This window comes from Chlorocebus sabaeus, chromosome 21, assembly GCF_047675955.1.
Source record: "Chlorocebus sabaeus isolate Y175 chromosome 21, mChlSab1.0.hap1, whole genome shotgun sequence".
In the NCBI taxonomy this organism is placed as follows: domain Eukaryota; kingdom Metazoa; phylum Chordata; class Mammalia; order Primates; family Cercopithecidae; genus Chlorocebus; species Chlorocebus sabaeus.
Window position 1 is genome coordinate 62,006,377 of NC_132924.1, and position 20,322 is coordinate 62,026,698.

At 38.6% G+C, this 20,322-nt stretch overlaps 1 protein-coding gene and 1 pseudogene across 3 annotated transcripts in view; one reads left to right on the top strand and one right to left on the bottom strand.

Annotated features, from left to right (window-relative positions):
* The window catches only part of CDK14 (cyclin dependent kinase 14), a 589,453-nt gene that overhangs the window by 368,165 nt on the left and 200,966 nt on the right, over nucleotides 1-20,322 (bottom strand). The window lies entirely within an intron of this gene.
* On the top strand, nucleotides 15,021-16,053 carry LOC103226580 (nucleolar protein 56-like; annotated as a pseudogene).

The following is a 20,322-nucleotide window of genomic DNA, read 5'->3' on the forward strand; positions in this document are numbered from 1 at the left end:
CCAAAAACCTAATCTAAAAATTGTACTTAATACAGTTCAGCTCTGTGTCTCCACCCAAATCTCACCTCAAATAGTAATCTCCATGTGTCAAGGCGAGGGTCCTGGTGGGAGGTGACTGGATCATGGGGAGGTTCCCCCATCCTGCTCTCATAATGGTGAGTTCTCACAAGATCTGGTAGGTTAAAACTGAGGCACCTCCCCCGTCATTCTCTCTCTCTCCTCCCACCATGTAGGATGAGCCTTGCTTCCCCTTCGCCTTCTGCAATGATTATATGTTTTCTGAGGCCTCCCCAACCATGCTGAACTGTGAGTCAATTAAACCTCTTTTGTTTACAAATTACCAAGTCTCAGGTAGTTATTTAAAGCAGTGTAAAAATGAACTAATATAGAGAAGTGGTACTGAGAGTGGGACACTGCTATAAAGATACCTGAAAATGTGGAAGTGACTTTGGAACTGGGTAATGGGCAGAGGCTGAAACAGTTTGGAGGGCTCAGAAGACAGAGAGTTGTGCAAAATTTAGGAATTTCCTAAAGACCTGTTGAATGGTTTTGACCAAAATGCTGACAGTGATATGGACAATGAAGTCCAGGTTCAAATGGTCTCAGATGGAGATGAGGAACTTATTGGGAACTAGAGTAAAGCTCACCCTTGCTATGCTTTAGCAAGAAGATTAGTTTTATTTTGCTCCTGCCCTAGAGATCTGTGGAAATTTGAACTTGAGAGAGATGAATTAGGGTATCTGGCAGAAGAAATTTCTAAGCAGCATTAAAGCAATGGCCTGAGTGCTTTTAACAGTGTAGAGTCATATGCGTTCACAAAGAGATGGCCTGATATTGGAACTTATGTTTAAAAGGAAGGCAGAAAATAAAAGTTCGGAAAATTTCCAGCCTGACCATGTGGTAGAAAAGAAAAACCCATTTTCTGGGGAGAAACTCAAGCCAACTGCAGAGATTAGCATAAGAAAAAAGAAGCCGAATGGTAATAGCCATGACAATGTGGAAAATATGTCCAGGGCATTTCAGAGATCTTTGCAGCAGCCCCTCCCATCACAAGCCCAGAAGCCTAGGAGGGGAAAATGGCTTCATGGGCCAGGCTCAGGGCCCTGCTGCTCCGTGCAGCCTTGGGACATGGTGCCTTGCATCCTGGCCACTCCAGCTCCAGCCATGGCTAAAAGATGCCAAGTTACAACTTGGGCCTTTGCTTCAGAGGGTACAAGCCCCAAGCCTTGGAGGCTTCCATGTGGTGTTGCTTGTGGGTATGCAGAGGACAAGAGTTGAGGATTGGAAACCTCCACCTAGATTTCAGAGGATGTATGGAAATGCCTGAATGTCCAGGCAGAAGTCTGCTGCAAGGGAGGAGTCCTTATGGAGAATCTCTACCAGGGCAATGCAGAGGGAAAACGTGGGGTTGGAGCCCCCACACAGAGTCACCACTAGGGCACTGCCTAGTGGAGCTGTAAGAAGAAGGCCACTGTCCTCCAGACCCCAGAATGGTAGATCCACCAACAGCTTACACGATATGCCTGGAAAAGCCACAGACATTCAACACCAGCCCATGAAAGCAGCCATGGGAGCTCTACCTGGCAAAGCCACACAGGCAGAGCTGCCCAAGGCCTTAAGAGCCCACCCTTTGCATGAGAGTTCCCTGGATGTGAGATATGGAGTCACAAGTGATTATTTTTGGAGCTTTAAGATTTAATGACTAGCTGGGCACAGTGTCTCATGCCTGTAATCCCAGCACTTTGGGAGGCCGAGGCAGGTGTATCATCTGAGGTTAGGAGCTCGAGACCAGACTGATCAACATGGCAAAACCCGTCTCTACTAAAAATACAAAAATTAGCTGGTTGTGGTGGCATGCACCTGTAGTCCCAGCTACTTGGGAGGTTGAGTCAGGAGAACTGCTTGAACCTGGAAGGAGGAGGTTGTAGTTAGCCGAAATCGCACCACTGAACTCCAGTTTAGGAGACAGAGTGAGACTCTATCTCAAAAAAAAAAAAAAAAAGGATTTAATGACTGCCCTGCTGAGTTTCAGACTTTCATGGGGCCTGTAGCCCCTAGGTTTTGGCCAATTTCTCCCTGTTGGAATGGGAACATTTACCCAACACCTGTATCCTCATTGTATCTTGGAAGTAACCAAGTTGTTTTCAATTTTACAGGCTCATAGTCAGAAGGGACTTGCTTGTATCAGATGGGACTTTGGACTTGGACTTTCAAGTTAGTACTGGAATGAGTTAAGACTTTGGGGGACTGTTGGGAAGGCATGATGGGTTCTGAAATGCAAGAAAGACAAGAGATTTGAGAGGGGCCAGGTGCAGAATGACATGGTTTAGTTGTCTCCCCACGCAAATCCCATCTCAGATTGTAATACCTACATTGTCACTGGAGGGACCTGGTCACTGGAGGTTACTGGATCATGGGGGTAGTTTCCCTCATGCTGTGCTCATGATAGTGAGTGAATTCTCACAAGAGCTGATGGTTTAAAAGTGTGGCACTTCCCACTTCACTCTCTGTTTCTCTCTCCTGCTGCCATGTAAGATGTGCCTTGCTTCCCCTTCTGCCATAATTATAAGTTTCCTGAGGCCTCCTCTAGCCATGCAGATCTGTGAGTCAATCAAACCTCCTTTGTTTATAAATTGCCCAATCTCCAGTAGTTCTTTATAGCAGTATGAAACCGGACTAATACAGTACTTCATAATGAAACTTTTGTTAAAAGCCTTTAGTTGTATTTGAAACTCATTCTGCCACATGCAGGATACAGTCATATAGAATATGTCAACAGAGACCTCAAACATCTGAATTGTAAAAGAGTATAATTTCTTTACTTTTCCTTAATACATATGATTCATAGTTACTGTTCTGTCAGTGAGTAATTCAACAAGCAGACGAGTATCTCCATAGGAAACTCAGTTAGACATAGTTGTCATTGGCAAGATCTTAGCAGTATAGCTACAGAGACAGAGGTATGAGAGATCTAGAGAATTCAGTAATATTAGATTTCAAAAATTTTAAGAGTTGTAACCTAACCAATAGGCAAAAAAATATTAAACAAACAGAGAATTCAATGAGAAGTTAAAGAGATTAGCTGAAAGAAGTTAGGTGCCTCCAGATTCAGAAGAAAGCAGATTAAAATGAGATAAAATAATTACTTAAAGGTAGAGACTTAGAATCCTCTGATAGTGATATTGACTACACAAAATGGTGTCAGGCATCTGTCAATGGCTGGGAGAGAAGAATACTGCTGGGTCCACATGGCAGACCTCCACCAGGTCTCAGATCACTGGCTGGTAAGTTACCTAACCCACTGTATAAAACAACACCACTTCCAGAAATGAGAACAATAAATCACTCTGCGTGACAAGGACTCTGGAAATATTTAGTTTTAAATACAGACATGATGATTTTAAAGCAAACCCACAGTACTTAAACCTTTGAGGTTAAGTTTAGGAACCAATGTGTAATCATCTGGACAGGTTTCATATTTAGTTGATAAAGCATTATATTTAAGACAGTTTGATATAGTAATAGACTATGTATGTAATTTCAATTTCTTTTATTTTCAGTTGTGATTTTTAAATTGAAAGATATAAAAGAATTTTACTAGGTTCCCACTAATACTAGAATACTTAAGAGAAACTACATTTATAAACTTTATTTTATTGAGTTTACAAGAAGAGCTATTTAAGCTATTACACGGAGAAGTTCTGGTTGTTAAATCAAGGCATTTGAAGGTTTTTAAAAAACCAAATATATTAAATTTATAAATGTATTTTAAAAGTGTTTCTGGGAATTGAACTAACTAGGTCAAAAATTGGAACTGATTAAGGCTGTTTAATTGGTACTCCTCTAGATTATTCTGAAATGTAACCAAGAAGAAAAGCGTCCTTTCAGTTTCTCCCCATGGTCTATTTACGTACTGGCAGGAGACAGGTTGGCATTTCTGCAGGACCCATACTTTAAACCCTCCGTGTTCTATCTTCCACTACCTCTTACTCTCATAGGAATGGTGTGTTTTTCTTGACCCTCATCTATATATTCAGTGTCTACTTGTTCTCAATGATAGGTAAATAGAAATTAAGTATTCAAATGAGTTGAAAATGTATATTCCTACAAAAACCTGCACATGAATGTGTATAGCTGCTTTATTCATAATTGGCAAAACTTGGGAGCAACCAAGATGTCCTTCCAGAGGTAAATAAATAAATAAACTGTGGTACATCCATCCAATAGAATATTATTCCATGACAAAAAGAAAAAAGAGATCAACTCATAAAAACATACAGGAAATTTAAAGGCAAATTGCTGAGTGAAAGAAGCCAATAGGAAAGGCTATAGTCTATGGTTCCACTGTATGACATTCCAGAAAAGACAAAACGATTGAGATAGAAACATCAGTGGTTGACGGGGATTGGGATGGGTATAAGAAGGGTGTAAATAGGTGGAAGACAGGGACAGGCAGCAGGGGCGGGGGGTTTGGGCAGCAATGAAAGTGTTCTGCATGATACTGTAATGGTAGATACATACATCAGGCATTTGTCAAAACCCAAAGAACTATACAACAGAGTGAACCCTAATGTAAGCTCTGCACTTTAGATAATATTAATCTATAAATTTTGTTCATCAGTTGTAATGAATGTACCACAATAATACAAGATGTTAATAATAAAGGGAACTGTGTGTCAGGGAAAAGAAGTATATGGTATCTCTGGACTTTCTACTCAATTTCTCTGTAAACGTAAAACAATTCTAAAAAATAGAGTCAATTAAAACACACACACATAACTGACTATGCAAGTGTTAACGAAAAAACATAATTTAAAATTTTTTTAAATTAAAAATTAAGCCTTTTTATAAAAACAAAAAACTCCCCCAACCTTGCCTTCCTACTAGAACTAGTATTTCCACAGAGATGGCCAACAGTGCCAGGGATACTGAGCTCTTGAAAAATAAACTGAAGAGTCCGAGCGCAGTGGCTCATGCCTATAATCCCAGCACTTTGGAAACCCAAGGCGGGCGAATCATGAGGTCAGGAGATCAAGACCAGCCTGGCCAACGTGGTGAAACCCTGTCTCTAATTAAAATACAAAAATTACTCGGGAGTGGGGGTGGGCGCCAGTAGTCCCATCTACTCGCAAGGCTGAGGCAGGAGAATTGCTTGAACCTGGGAGGCGGAGGTTGCAGTGAGCCAAGATCACGCCACTGCACTCCAGCCTGGGCAACAGGAGTGAGACTCCATCTCAAAAAAATAAATATAAATAAATAAATAAATACTGAAGAAACTAATGCTTCATTCAATAATTCAGTCTAACGAGTGGACTAATGATTACAAAGGTTTTTGATTGTGAAATTATAACATTTAAGAGTTTTCTCCTAGTTTACTGACGGTTGAACTCATAGATATTCTACATACAATTCACTCCAACAGCTGGAATTAATTGGCATTCTTACTCAATTTCTCTGGAAGAAATTCTTCTAAGATAGCTATAATTGCAAACACAATTTATTGAAATTTCTATCCAGATGACTAATCAAATCTTTAAAACTAAAACTGCTAGAAATTTTGACTAAAAAAGACACAACTACCACACTACTCTGTGTGGTCATTTTCACTTAATCTATCCTCAAAGAATCTTTTCAAAAACATGAGTAATAAAAGTTTTAAATAATAAGTAGATCTACGATACAGAAATTGTCGACCAGAATTAGTCATCTTAGCAAAACAGCTTAATAAAAATAATTCACCTTTATTTCCCAAATCCCTAAAATTCAGCTTCACACTACCCTGAAATTATGTTAGTAAGAACTATATTTGGTATAATTTGTATAACAAGCCATATTTTTAAGGTTATACAAAGAAATTAATAATAATCCTCGTCATGATAACAGTTTGTATATACAATTACATTACTTATACCACAGCAAGGCAGACAAGGGTAATGAACACTCTAAGTAGGAAATAAATGTTTTCTAGCACTGAAGTCCCTCTAAAAGTATTTAAGTTTACTTTTTAGAAACAAACTATGGTATTACTGATTTTCATGGGCATTTTACTTAAATGATTTGCAAATGAGTATAACTCTTCTTTATACATAAGTTTTCCTGGAGGGTCCTACGGGGCCCTTTACAAACCTCACTTGCTAGACTGGAGGCATCCTCCATTAAATCAGCAAGCTCCAACCAAGTCAGATGCTCACTTACATATAAACACCATCGCAGCCCCATAGATGGCTGCCCTGCAGCAGGTGACTCAGAGTACGGGAGTACAGTCTCCATCTCCCAGCTTCATTGTGAAACTCAAGTCACTTTAGCTATGCACATAAGCTTTAGTTATATACATAATCCTATTCTTTATGAAAAGGTCTCAAGTGATTCAGATGTTAATTTGTCCATGAATCCTGAACTGAAGCCAAAATTTCAACAGCATAGGCTGTACAACCAAAGGCAACCTTTCATAATTTCCTGAGGAGAATTTAATTGCTTGTCTGAGCCAAGGACACAAACTATGAATCTATCACAACTTCATCAGCAAATATTTGAAATATTGCCAGCAAAAGGCAATTCAAATCCCTGTGGCCATCTGACTCCAAGCGAGTATTGTCTATTTTTATTATTTTAAGTTACTAAAATAATTGCTATATCATCATATTAGTATTTGCATCACTACATCTATTACTTAAACTATTAACAAAAATAACTTGCCTTGTAGCACTTGACAATTTCATAAATCCACCAGATCATTACAATAGCCCAATAGAGCAAAAATAGTAAAGTATATTATCTCTCTCCCCTGTTTAAGGATATTTTAAGGAAACAGATGCTCAATTTTGTTGAGTAACTTGTCCAGGGCTGCACAACACATAATGAGTAGCAGCAACTTAAAACCAGTTCTCACTCCACATCCGCATTATTCCCCCTCCTTGATATAACTATTTGTGAGCTACTCTTCTGCTGAGATTTAAGACTACAGAGGTAGAATTATTAACTCTCCAACTGAGTCACAGCTTCCTGAGAGCAACTGTTTCCAAAACCACTTTGGTCCTATACCCTACAAACACCATGTTCACTCTTAGGATGATGCAGACGGCTACAAGGTCTTTTGGATACAGACACCTGCCCCATTCCACTAACTGTGTGGCTCTTGGTAAGTGACATTCTTCTCCTGAAGCTTTGGTTTTCTCACCTATAATGGAGATCATGCTGGCAGCTACTCTTCCCAGGGTAGTTGTGTGGATTAGAGGATATAACACATGTAAAGCAGGAAGTCAAGTGCCCAGCTCGAATGTAGACCATGTAGAATCAACATTGTCTATTGTTATTATGACTGATTTTCCAAAATTAAGCTTCAGTCACACCGACATCTGTTAGCCCTTCCTGACAAAGTTCACATCACGAGCATCTTCATTCGCTTCAGAGTCCCTTTGTATTTATGAATGATTTTGTACTACTTGCCAATATATGGCCCTAAAATTGTTTTCTTTCCCAAAATTTTGAGTTATTTTTTGGAGAGCAGGAATTATTTCTTTGTATTTACTTTTACTTCCCAGACATATGAAAAGTGCCTACTATGTGCCATTTATATAGAATATCGAAATACTGTGCATTCAAAATAACAATGTAAAAATGTGTGTCCTCTCTGGTCTAGTCCCATGTCACAGTGGCAATAACCATCACAGTCCAAATCTGCAGCTTCATACTCAGGGTGTCTAGTCTGCACAAGAACCTGGCACAGGGAGAGGGCATGTTACCACTCTGTTCAAGGAAAGGTTAGACAGTCTACCTAAGTTCACACACTGACTAAGTGTCAGCGCCCAGCCTGGAGACTAGGTTTGGTTGATCCAAAATACCTACTCCCTCCTACTACAACTTGCTGCATGCACTTCTGTTCCTGCACTTTTCCAATTTGATCACATTAATTTACACCACCCATGTCAAAGTGAAAAAAACCCAACAGGGCTTCTTCTCTCTGTGCTTGAAGCCTTTGTGCCATAAGAAAGTACATTCAAATTGAGGGATGTAGTGAGAAATAACAATCAGAATTGTTACCTCTACCTCAACCTTTCTTTCCCAGTTAGTTTGAAGATTCAACGGGAAATTACTTCTCAAAACAGAAATTGTCATTCTATTTAGAATACTTAACAAAATGCAAAATCAACTATTCTTTATTTCTGAAGATAAGTAGTAGATATCTCCTTTGGGGAGAAGGAATTAATATGACATAAAGAAAAATAATCTGGTAGCTTGGCTCTATTAGAAGAAAAATGTTTAAGACTTTGAACATGAATGTGATTACTGTATGCTAATATCCAGAAGCATCTGGATGAGCTTGACAGCCTCCAAGTCCTCCCTAGAATCACCATAAAGAGGGTGGACACAGAGGGCCAACTTTATGATTCCTCTATTTCTATTATCTCCCAATTAGTACACACTAGCCTCTGTTCACTGGAGAGTTTATAAAGTGATCAGTTTACCAAGCCGAGAAATGATTTTAAAACTTTTTGTCGAGTATAACACTCATACAAGGAAGCACAAATCATAAGTACACAGTGCAAGCATTACACATCCATGGAATCTGCACCTGGTCAAGAAATAAAAGATTCCTAGCATTCTAGAAGCCTTTTCATAGTCCCTTCTAAAGACTGCCCCTTCCACGAGTTACTACTATCCTGATTATAACACCAGATACTAGTTTTGTTCATTTTTGCAACAATCATTATGTGCTCTTTTGTGTCTGCCTGTTTTCAGCCAACATTATGTTTTCCTGTATGTAAATGTAGTTCATTCATTAATGCACCTAAGTTTTGAAGGGGACAGTTGGCCAAGAAGAGTCAGAGCACAGCACTATGTCCAGGGCAAAGGCTGCTCTGAAGGTAAGGGAAGAGAGTTACTGGGCAGCAAAGAGAGGCAAGGAGTGGACGGGAGCACAGCACTGGGCAACAGGACAGGAAGTGAACTCCCAAAGGTGGGCTGGAATCACATAGTAGAGACTCCAAGTCTGCAACGGTCCCAGCACGGTGTGGGAGACTAAACTGAGATAAGAGGAGAGGGAAACAGCAGCTGTTAATTCATGTTCTTACTTCAGATTGCCCATGTAGGAGCCACCCAAACCCATACACACATGAAACTCTGCAATTCTTTCAGGGAAGTTCACCAATTGAGCTCAAATACAATCTTACTAGAAAACTCTCTCCATTTTATCTCACCACTCTCAGTATTAGTATTTTGGATGTGCCACATACAAATATAATCAAGGAGTAAAACAGTCATTGATTCACTATTATGAGCCTAACATTCTGCTAGATACTGCCAAAAATACCAAAAAAAAGTCTCACCTTCCAAAATAACTACTGAAGAGAAGAACAGCATACATGGAGCTAATGAAAAAATAAGCACTAGTATACAATGAACAACAGAATTGCACAGTATTAATAATAAGCAGGATTGATTCACCTACGGGGGATTAAAGATGAACAGAAGACTTAGAGAAGAGGGGACATTCCAGGAGAAACGATAGCAGAAGCAAAGGTTTGAGGTCTGAACGAAGGTACAGCATGGACAATGAGTGGACAGGGGTCTCAAGGAAGCTAAAAAGCAGACCTTCCAGGTGGGAGTAACCCTTAATAGACTAGAAGGAGACACTGAATATAAGTAGAAATTGGGTTCAGTGACAAGACAAGGTGGGGTCAGATAATGAAGGCACCCTTGAAATCTAATAGTAACATTTACCTTGATAAAGCAGTGTAGGGAATGCACCAAAGGTCTCTAAGCAGGAAAGTGAAATGTCGACAGTGATTGTGGTGAACATTGTGGAGCTCAGCTCACAACCCTCTTTGGTGCCAACAGACCCATCCTTCAGCTAATTCACAGTTGTATCATTTGGTGGAAAGAGATCTTAGCTGCGGAAGCCTCCCCTAATTTCTGCCTCCTCTCATGGGGTGAGTTGCTCATAGCCAGGCCCTTGAGGAGGCAGAGAGGAGGAGACTCATATGGCAGTTACAGAGCAAAGACAGCCACACGAGCAAAGAAATTAGAGGGCCTCTGAAATAAACCTCAGAGGTCACTCAGGAGAGCATGGTGTGGTATAATTGCCTGGCGCTTGGCCTCAATTTTTGACAAATCTAAAAGTTCATCCCAGCTGTGGAACACTCTGTAGGATCACCTGAGGTCTTAGGTACAACTTCATGCGGGTCAACTCTCTCTGCCCAACCCTGCCTTCCTCACTTCCTTACAGCTGTGTCTCCTGAATCATTGTCCAATAAACCTGCATGCAACATAGGTTTCCAGGGAACATGATCTAAGAGACTGTGTTGAAAGAAGACTAATCTAGCAGTAGAATGTAGAGGAATATGAAAGAAGGGACATATAATCAGAAGGACCCAGAAACAAACCTATTCCAAGAACCATCGTTACTTTATAACTGAATAGGATAACAGCAATGAAGCTGAAAAGGCACACGTTGAAGTGGTAGCCATTTTGATGAAAACTCTACAAACATGCTGAGAGATGTCTTGTGAGGAGGGTCTAACATGACCCTGGCACAGACAACCTGAGAAACTGATATCTTTCAGTTAATGAAAACAATGTTAACCCTGAAGGCAATGGGATACTTGGTCTGGAGCATTCAAAACAGAGTTCGGTTTGGTCATGTTTAGTTGGAGACAGTAGCACCACATGCAACTAGAGTTGTAGTAGGTTTTCTGAAATTTGGGGCTAAATCAGTCAAGGTTAGAGATGTGGGCTGGAAATCAGCACAAAGAGGTGACAACTTGTTCCATAAGGTTAGATGCATGTACTAGTCTGTTTTCACACTGCTATAAAGAACTGTATTAGACTGGGTAATCTATAAAGAGAGGAGGTTTAATTGACTCACAGTTCCACACGGCTGGGGAGGCCTCAGGAAACTTACAGCCACAGCAGAAGGTGAAGGAGAAGCAAAGCATATCTTACATGGCGGCAGGAGAGAAAGACAGAGCGAGGCAGGGAAATGTCACACTTTTAAACCAAAAGTTCTCATAAGAAGTCACTCATTATCACAAGAAGAGCAAGGGAGAAATCCACCCCATGATCCAATCATCTCCCACCAGACCCCTCCTCTGACACGTGGGGATTACAATTTGAGATGAGATTTGGGTGGGGACATAAAGCCAACCCGCATCAATGCACTCTCATGAGGAGGGAAAGAGAATCAAGGTCATGGATTGGTGGGATGCCCAAGGAAACAGAAAGAGGGGAAAACCTTCTTAGAGAAAAGAGAGGACTTCAAGATGGCATATTTAGCAAATAAAAATACAGGATGCCCACTTAAATGCTGCCAGGGTCATACTTATACTAAAAAAAAATTAATAACTTCTTATATGAAATTCAAATTTAAGTGGGCATACAAAATCTAATCTGGCAACCCTTGGAACTTCAAATACAAAAAAGTGGGGGTGGGGATGCAAAAACCTCAGGAACGTGTGGCATAATGAAACTACGGAAAGAGACAATTGTTCAGTGGTAGTAGTAAATGGTGTCAAATGACAAAATGATGTTAAGGATCACCAAAAATTTGGAAAGATCACTGATAACCTTTAAAACATTCTAGTATTTATTTAAACAATTCTACAGACGATTAATTCCTAGGCTTGAATTACTGTTACTTTCTTAACTTATTGAGTCCTGATTAAATTACTTTACCAAAATTGTCTAAAAGATGATAATTCTGTTGCCCATTCAGAGAAAAGGAAATGTTAAGTACTGCAAATTCTCCTCTTCCTACTGGAGGAAGGTTAACATTTCTCACAAAACTGAAAGCTATCAAAAAACTGGTTTTCTATATTAATACTTGCATTTTTACATGACCATTTAAAATCTTCAAGAAATGTCTTCTCTCTTTTCTCTAAAGAATACAAATTGCTTAGGGTCATTCCATGAACTCAATCAGACCTACAGTAATTAAAAAGAACACAATTTTCTACACGTATCTTTCCATGAAATTTAAAAAAAATCTCCAAAGGGAAATGTAAAACACAAATTGCAGTTAGTAAACATGAGTTACCTAAAACAGGCATTTCATTTGCAGAAATGTGTCAATGTGTATATTTATGTGCATGTAAACAGAAAGGAACTGTAACCTGGAAATATTAGTATTAAAGAACACTTGCTAGATACCTTCTGGATCACATATGCATAACAAATTATGTCAGTTACTTCACTGTAAACAAAGAAAAATAAACATTCTTCATTTAAAAAGTCTAGAGGTTTGAAAATCTCAGTTCTTGACTGTCATCTCAAATATGCTTTTGTATTATACTTCATCTCTGAAATAGAAAAGGCTATGTATTGCTCTCCAATGACACATAAAGTTTCCAGTAACAACTCCATGGACAGACCACAACAATATAACACTGTACTTAAAGAATTTGCCTCGATGCTTTATGAAGCCCAAAAGCAATACACAGATTTATCAAATCACTAAAAAAAAATGCCCATATATTTCTCAAGTCATATTTTTACTCCAAATACAGCAAATATGTATAATATTATGGCAGCAAATAAAAAGTTTCAGTAACAAATTTTATATACATATATGTATACACACACACACAGAGAGAGAAAATATTGGTCATTTGCTCTTTGTGGGTTTTAAGACTTTGTTTTATGGAAAACATTTCAGATTAATGAATGTTTTACTTAAAGAAGGCAGGACTTCCTATTAAACACTGCAAATTCAATGCCAGTAATTTTCCATAACATACGTAAATTTCAAAGTTGAGAGGAAATTATTCCTAACAAACCAAATTTACTATCACTCATTGCTTATTCAGAATATTTCTGACTTCATTTTTAATAGTTTCAGTAAATCTGAAATTATAATAGCATGGGCTTATTGGCCAAGTATTTTCCATAAGCTATTAGTGAGGCAGAAATCTTCTGGGAATATAAGAAGTATCTAGAAGTATAATTATTCAAGTTGTAGCTAAACTGCCAGTGATTCCCCAATTCTGAAAACATTTAAGCATCCATACGCAAACAAATGTGTATGGTTGGCAGTTGAACTTTCATGTTTTCTCATTTTCAGTTTGATTTAGCTCTCCCGATAAGGTAACAACTTAAAAATATTTTCTTTTGCACTAATTTTTCCATCACGTGTGATGTAAATAAGTTCCACTATATTAATTGCCTATGAAACAGCAAAATGTTTAATATCTGGTTAATCTATTTTTCCAGGATTTAATTGGTTATGTGTGAATCACTGCCAGACAAGTTTTGATTGTTTTCTAACACATTCACAGTTATGCTAGAGAGGACTGTGTGCTCAAATTTGACTAAGAAAGGAAATCTGCAGCAGGAGTTGGGGTACTGGTCTGCAGCTCCTGGCCAATCAACTAGCAAATCACTTTAGAGTTAAGTCTTAACCTCTATTAATCCTGCCTCTGGGAAGCAGCACTTCCTAGTGTTAAGAACTGTGCTTCAAAAGTCAGATGAACTTAGGTATGATTCTGTCTGATAATCAATTCTGTGGGTTTACAGTCTGCTGGTTAGAAAGGGTAGATGGTGGGAGATTGGTTCCCTTACCCACCATGAACCATCTGGAATAACCCAAATGTGTTAACATAAAACAGGCAGAGGAGAAGAGCTACTCCAGATCCAAATCAACCTTGGAAGTCCCTGAGAGAGTAGAAATGTTGAACTGCTTCCTAATGGCTTACAATCTTACAATTTAATTAAAGGCATTTAGAAAGTAACAACAGAGACAACCACTTACTAAGTGACTACCATGCATTTAGAACTTTAAAAAAATATTACACAGGTCATTCTAAATAAGTCAGCTCCACCAATCTACTGTTCATCATAGAAACTGAATCAATTCTTAAAACAAACAAACAAAAAACCCTACAGAAAAACTAATCTCAGTCTCTATTAAGAAAATTTTATAATCCTAAATACTTTTGTGAAACCAAGTTAGCATCATTAAAACTGACCCCTGCTGCTGATTCCTGCCCATTCCAGTCTGAAACTTTAGGACAAAAAGGAAAGAGTGTCAAGCTCACAGATAACAGAACCACTGCCAAGTTCTGGCTTATTATTTTCTTTAATTGTTTTTCTTTGGTCCTGTTCAAGTTGCTAGGGTTTTTAAAAGTACGATTATCAATTTGATTCTTACGGGTATACTCAGGGACTTGACTGAAATGGCATGTGTCCAAAATATATAAATGACCCATACTAAAATTTCCCTTAACTCTCTACTTCTACACTTTTCCCATAATATACTATATGGTACATTTTTCCCACATATGCTATTAATTTTCCTTTTATAAAATTAAAATAGGAATTATCTGATGGTCTTTTGAAGAGTTCCACCACATTCCAAAATGTCAGGAGAAAATATAAAATACATAGAGATCTGAATGACGTGGTTTTTTTTTTGGCACTTCACACCAAGATCAGATATAATCTGCGGTGAGAGCTGTATTTTAAAGAAGTGATTCACTGCCAGATCTCTGAACATCTTCTCTACAGTGATGACTCATACAACTTTCACTCCTGATCTTGGTACTTCAAACTACCTACTCTCTCTAGGACTCAGTTGTTCTCTTGTAAAATGGTGGGAACAGATTACATCATCACTAATGCTCTTTTCAGCTTTTATATCCTCAGATTCAGTGATTTACTGGGATAAATGGTTATCACCTCAGTTTCCATACATATCACATGAATTCAGTCACTTTGGATGTAAAACTGTAGCCACTTCTGACTTCCCTGTTTCTGTATGCAGTCCTATCAACCTCAAACTCACCCTTGCTGAAGATACTCAAATCTTTCTCAGAATTTACTAATATCCCTGAACTGGACACAGTCTTCAATATCTTGTTCTGTTTCCTCTTTCCCAGGATGACATTTTCTTACAGATCCCTGGGTCTCCTGACCAATCATTTCAAATGCCCTGGCAACATTAATGATCCAGTGTCAATAATTAAACTCATGCCCAAAGAACAAAAGGAATAGTAACAAACAACAAGTATAGAGAAAATAAGTCTTGATGGCCACTCCTGGTGTCTGAGTGACTCCCAGGGCCCAGCAAAGGGACCAAGTCTCCAGAGCCCTGAAGACAAGGGGTAACACACCAAAATATGGACTCATTTTCCACTCCACCTTCATTGGCCGAGCAGCTGCCAAGAACAAAGGCCACATCTCCTGATACCTGGCAAACAAATGCAGTATTGCCTCACAAATCGATTGCTTCTCTGAGGCGCCCACGAGTGTATTTGGGGAGAAGCTTCGAGAACAAGTTGAAGAGCGACTGTCCTTCTATGAGACTGGAGAGATACCACGAAAGAATCTGGATGTCATGAAGGAAGCAATGGTTCAGGCAGAGGAAGTGGCTGCTGAGATTACTAGGAAGCTGGAGAAACAGGAGAAGAAACGCTTAAAGAAGGAAAAGTAACGGCTGGCTGCACTTGCCCTCGCATCTTCAGAAAACAGCAGTAGTACTCCAGAGGAGTGTGAGGAGACGAGTGAAAAACCCAAAAAGAAGAAAAAGCAAAAGCCCCAGGAGGTTCCTCAGAAAAATGGAATGGAAGACCCATCTATCTCTTTCTCCAAACCCAAGAAAAAGAAATCTTTTTCCAAGGAGGAGTTGATGAGTAGTGATCTTGAAGAGACCGCTGGCAGCACCAGTCTTCCCAAGAGGAAGAAGTCTTCACCCAAGGAGGAAACAGTTAATGACCCCGAAGACCCCGAAGAGGCAGGCCACAGAAGTGGCTCCAAGAAAAAGAGGAAATTCTCCAAAGAGGAGCCAGTCAGCAGTGGGCCTGAAGAGGCAGCTGGCAAGAGCAGCTCCAAGAAGAAGAAAAAGTTTCATAAAGCATCCCAGGAAGATTAGAATGCAAACGGACAGTCTCTGGGAGGTGGGACATACCACAGCCCAAGGTGACATCTTCCACCCTGTGCCTTGTTCCCCAATAAAAACAAATTCACAAAAAAAAAAAAAAAAAGAAAAGAAAATAAGTCCTAGAAACTGGCACTGCACAGAACAATACCCAGATTATCTTTTTGTTAGAATAACAGTGAACACCTTAGCAGCTAGCGTTTTCATTAGAAAACTTTCAGGAGCAACCCACACACCCTACTAGCAAGAGATTTCATTCTCTCTATGCCAGTCAAACTGGTGGTGGTGTTGGGTGGTGTGGGGTGGTGTAGAGTGGAAGTACTAGTCCTACTCCAGCCAGCTGCCCTAACAGTTATGTCTTCCTCTGTTTATTTATGCTTATAGGAATTCTACCTGCATTTGAAGGCTCAGTCCAAATCCCATTTCTTCCATGACCACACCAGTGATCTCTAACTCTTTTCATTCAGAAACCACTATGGCACTTTTTTTTTTTTTTTTTAAGTTCTGGGCTACATGTGCAGAACATGCAAGTTTGTTCCATAGGTATACATGCACCATGGTGATTTGCCACACCTATCAACCTGTTATCTAGGTTTTAAGCCCCACATACATTAGGTGTTTGTCCTGATTCTCTCCCTCCCCTTGCCCCGCATCCCCCGAAAGGCCCCAGTGTGTGAAGTTCCTCTCCCTGTGTCCATGTGTTCTCACTGTTCAATTCCCAGTTATGAGCGAGAACATGCAGTGTTTAGTTTTCTGTTCCCGTGTTAGTTTGCTGAGAATGATGGCTTCCAGCTTCATCCTTGTCCCTGCAAAGGACATGAACTCATTCTTTTTTATGGCTGCATAGTATTGCATGGTATATATGTGCCACATTTTCTTTATCCAGTCTATCACTGATGGGCATTTGGGTTGGTTCTAAGTCTTTGTTATTGTGAATAGTGCCACAATAAACATCTGTGTGTATGTGTCTTTATAGTAGAATGATTTATAATCCTTTGGGTATATACCCAGTAATGGGATTGCTGGGTCAAATGGTATATCTGGTTCTAGGTCCTTTAGGAATTGCCATACTGTCTTCCACAATGGTTGAACTCATTTACATTCCCACCAACAGTGTAAAAGTGTTCCTATTTCTCCACAGCCTCATCAGCATCTGTTGTTTCCTGACTTTTTAATGATCGTTATTCTAACTGGCGAGAGATGATATCTCATTGTGGTTTTGATTTGCATTTATCTATTGACCAGTGATGATAAGTTTTTTTTCATATGTTTGTTGGTATGGCCCTTTTCATTATTGCTTAAATTCTATTGAAACACAAACTGCACTCTGGGTTAGTTCCATTTTGATGGTAATAGGGAAACAGTTGGGATATGACTAGTCAGTGCTTGATTCATACCACAAGCCTAAGAACATAAAGCCCTAAGAAGTTGGCAATAGTTTATAATTGAACACAATTGACTGTTGTGTTCAACAGTCTACATTGTGTCATAAAGTACAATGTAGTACGTGCTAAAAGGTAAGTGTACACAAGCAAAACGACAACAACAAAAACAAACAAAAAGTACACAGAAGGAAAAAGACTGTTTCCGTGCAAGCCAGAAAGATTTCAGGGAAGAGGCAGCACTAACATGACCTTAAAGGATGGTCAAAGCAGAGCTGAGGAAGGCATGGGAAGATTAAAACTTTAAAAAGGCAAGAGAGTCCTTCTTCTGAGATGTAGCTTCTCTGGCTGCTTCTCCATTATGGAATCATAAAAGTTCAACTTGTCAGTTGCCATTTACAATCAGCTTCTTGGCTGCATAAGTTACTCAATATGTTTTGCTTGTTTGTTTCTTGAGACAGAATCTTGCTCTGTCACCCAGGCTGGAGTGCAGTGGCACGATCTTGGCTCACTGCAACCTCTGCCTCACAGGTTCAAGCAATTCTCCTGCCTCCCCAGTAGCTGGGATTGTGTGCCACCATGTCTGGCTAATTTTTGTATTTTTAGTAGAGATAGGGTTTCACCATGTTGGCCAGGCTGGTCTCAAACTCCTGAGCTCAGTGATCTGCCTGCCTCAGCCTCCCAAAGTGCTGGGATTACAGGACTGAGTCACCACACCTGGCCACAATGTGGTTTTTATTTTGGTTTTTTGCTCATATTGGGTTATTTTCTCTCGCTAAACAAGTGTTTTGTGATTAAAATTGTTCGTCAAAAATCGACAGCAATGATAATTTAAAAAAAAAAAAAAAAAAAAAAGCTCTGATGTAAAGTGTGGCTCATGTTTTTTGTAATGACAGGACAGGCTCCACAGCATCAACAGGAGACCCCTGAAACTTTCCTTCCGACTGATCGTAACAGTACTCAAGGGCCACCACTTCCATCAGTTTCAAAGCTCTTTTAATTTACCCATGGTTTCTATCTCACTCTTTCCCTTCAACAGACTTCGGTAATTATAGTCCTATAATTCAACCAATTACACATCTTTCTTTACTAATAAATTTGAAGATATTTGAGAATAGGAGGTATCAGTTACAGAAGCTTACAGTCAACAAAAGTTTTATTTCTGTTAATAAAAACAACACATATTTAGAGAATTTGGAAGAAAGAGAAATAAAGATATTAAATCACTAATGTTAACACTTCAATTTTCTTCTTTTTCAGCTAAACCTATGAATATATATTTTAATAAAATTAGGAGAAAATGTAGTTGAGGTATAATTTACAAACCATAAAATATATCAACCGTAAGTATAAAATTCAGTGCTTTTTAATATACAGAGTTTTGCAACTGGTGCCATAACTCAGATTTGTTTGTTTGTTTTACATTCTTCGGACCCTAACTATTATTTATACTACAGTTTTTTTTCTTTTCTTTTCTTTTTTTCTTTTTTTTTTTTTGAGACAGAGTCTCGCTTTGTTGCCCAGGCTGGAGTGTAGTGGCGCGACTCAGCTCACTGCAACCTCTGCCTCCTGGGTTCAAGCAATTCTTCTGTCTCAGCCTCCCGAGTAGCTGGGACTACAAGCAAGCGTATTCATATACAAATATATGTATATACAACCAAGCGTATTTAACTTAGTATAGTGTTTACGAGGTTCAAACATGTTATCAGTAGTTAGTTCCTTTTTACTGCTGTGCAAATATACCATATTTTATTTATCAACTCAACAGTTGATGGACATTTAACTTGTTTCTGGATTTTGGCTATTCTGCATTAATAATACTGGAAACATTTAGGTAAATGTCTTCATGTGGAAGTATGTTTTCATTTCTCTTGGGTAGACGATACCCAGGAGTGAAGTCACTGGGTCATATGGTAATTTAATATTTAACTTTTAAAAAACTGCCAAACTGTTTTCCAAAGTGGGTGTACCATAAGCAGATATTCCCAACAGCAATATTTAAGGGTTCCAGTTATTCCATATGCAACACTTGGTATTGTTGTTCTCCTCAATTGTAACCGTTATATTGGGTGTGCAGTAATAGCTCACTGTGGTTTCTAATTTTCATGTCGTTTATGATTAACAATTGTGAAAACCATTGCATGGTCTTAGCCATTCATATATTTCTTTGCTAAAATATCTATTCAAATAAATTCCCCATTTAAAAAAATTGTGGGGGTCCTTTCATCGTGGAGTTTTGGACTTCTTTATATATTTTCAATATAAATCCTTTACCCAATATATTGTTTGGAAATATTTTCTACCGATTTGTGACTTGTCTTTTCATTTCTTTAATGGTGCCTTTTTAAGAGGACAATTCCAATTTATCGATTTTCATTTATATATTGTATTTTTGCTATCATATCTATGAAATCTTTGTGTAATCCAAGGACACAAAATGTTCTACCAGATTTCCTTCCAGAAGTTTAAACTTTTATCTCCTACACTGAGGTCTTTGATCAATTTTGAGTTGACATTTGTGTATGTTATTACATTAGGGTGTATATCTTTTTGCATTTAAATACCCAACTGTCATAGCACCATTTATTGAAAAAGTTATCATTTCTCCATTGAATTGCCTTGCAACTTACTAAAAATCAACTGCCCACAAATGTCAGGGTTCATTTTTGAACTTTCCATTCTATGCCATGAATCAATATGTTTATTTTTACAACAATAAAATACTGTCTTGATCTCTGTAGCTTTATACAAAGTTTCTGAAATTGTGTAGTGTAAGTCTTCCTGCTTTGTTCATTTTCAAACCTGTTCTGGCAATTCTAGTTCATTACATTTTCATATAATGTAATATATGAAATATAATTGTAGCTCAGATGGCCAATTTCTACAAAAAGCTGGCTAGGATTTTGACAGGTGTGACATTAAATCAACAGAGAAATGTGGGGTGAGGTTTCATCTTAACAATACGGCATCTTCAATCCATAAACGTGGTACCCCTTTTCATTTATTTTAATCTTCCTTTATTTCTTTCCATCAAGATTTTGTAATTTTCAGTACAAAAATTCTAAATATGATTTG